Consider the following 1,812-nt stretch of genomic DNA (forward strand, 5'->3'; position numbering starts at 1 on the left):
AAGAAGGTTCAGCGAAATTATTGAGTGAAATGTAAGATTAATCCTTACAAATTTGGTTGCCAAATATTGATAATAAATATATACTTTTTATTTACTTCATTTAATTCAATTATTAAATTATAAACCTAACTAATATTTTAATTTCGAAAATTTAATACTAAACTTTAGTATAGTTTATTAAAAAAGTCAATATTGGGGTGAATAGGGGGTCCATGGCAAAGCCCAAGGGGTCATGACACAAAAAAGTTGGGAACTTATGGTGCATATGAACTAAGAACTTCATATTTAAACTGATGATTACCATAACATTCCAAACCTTTCGTCTTAAAAAATAAGTGAAGAGCTTTAGAGTAGTTATTGCTTTTAGAATCTATTATTTATTTATTAGCTAAATAATAGTTAAAAACAAAATTTAATACTTATTTTGCATTTTTAATTATTTCAAATAATTTTAAGAATTAAGAATTTTAGATTTTCGATCAAATTTATCAATAATAGTAAGAAAACTAGAATATGATAAAATATAATATACAGAACACTTATAAAAAAATTAATCTTTAGTTCTGGATTTTTTATATATTGATATTTATTATATATAATTATTTTTTGAAACCTCAAGAAGAGAATAGGATATAGGATGCCATTCACTAAGAATTAATGAATTATTTTCAATAAATATAAAAATGTATTTAGTTTATTTCAAACATGATTTAATTATAAACAACATAAGGATAAAATTAATTATCCAATTAAGAAACAATATGTGTGAATTACATATTGTTTATGAGATATAATTACTTCTAAATATTTACGATAAGAAGTTATTGATTGGTATGGGTATATAAAGCGCATAAAATTTTAATTCCACAGTTATTACTTGGTCTGCTTAATTATTAGAAGCATTGTGAGCTTTTTCCTTCGGTTTTAAAGTTCTTAACTGAGCTTAAACTCCAACATGAAAATCACTTTGGCTGTTGTATTTGCTTTTATGGTAATAAGGGATAGTTAATATAATATTAATCAAATTTATTTAAAAAAAATTTTTGATTCTACTTCCTGTTCTTTTTGTAATACGTATTGGACGTTCGTGTCATTTTATCTAGATTTTTACCACAGTGCACCTACTTCTTTTTAATAATATCCTTGTTAATATTTGTACTGGATCTTACAATCTTGTGATCAGCAAATATATATTGATTTATTTTTTCCACAGCTCTTCTTTTTTGTGAGATCTGCTCCAATGGAACCAGAACTTGGAGCAGATGAAACAGAATGTTGCCATTGCTGCTGCGTGGAACCATTCCAGAACAGTTTGTTGGCGGGTACTGTCATTGGAGAACTTAAAATGGAACCAAAACAATACGACCATGATCATCATGAACCAGGACAACATCCAGGAATGGAAAAGCACCGTCATTAGTTGTATATAATTTTGTTTATGATTTATTCACTTAAATGTATATGTTGTTGAATAAAAATTGTTAAATAATTAAACATTTTGAGTTTGTATTTAGTTACTTTTGTGTAGTGCCTTTTGGCTAAAAGGGATTTAACCCTATAACTAAAGAAATATTTTGAGAAACTATTCCAACTTTATGAACTCTATCATAGGTTTGTATGCTATAATAATACTCCCGCACTTTTTATTTTTCTTTATCTATTATTTTTTATTATTAACTAGATGACTCGATAGACGTTGTCCTGTACTTATCTTTACAATTCAAAAATTCAATTTTTTTTTTTTAATAATCTATACTGATATTTACAATTAGTTAAAAACTATTATGTTTTTACACTACAGTCTATACCAAA

This window comes from Ctenocephalides felis, unplaced genomic scaffold, assembly GCF_003426905.1.
Source record: "Ctenocephalides felis isolate EL2017-DRISC unplaced genomic scaffold, ASM342690v1 CF-g0.4_SCAFFOLD_01604, whole genome shotgun sequence".
In the NCBI taxonomy this organism is placed as follows: Eukaryota; Metazoa; Arthropoda; class Insecta; order Siphonaptera; family Pulicidae; genus Ctenocephalides; species Ctenocephalides felis.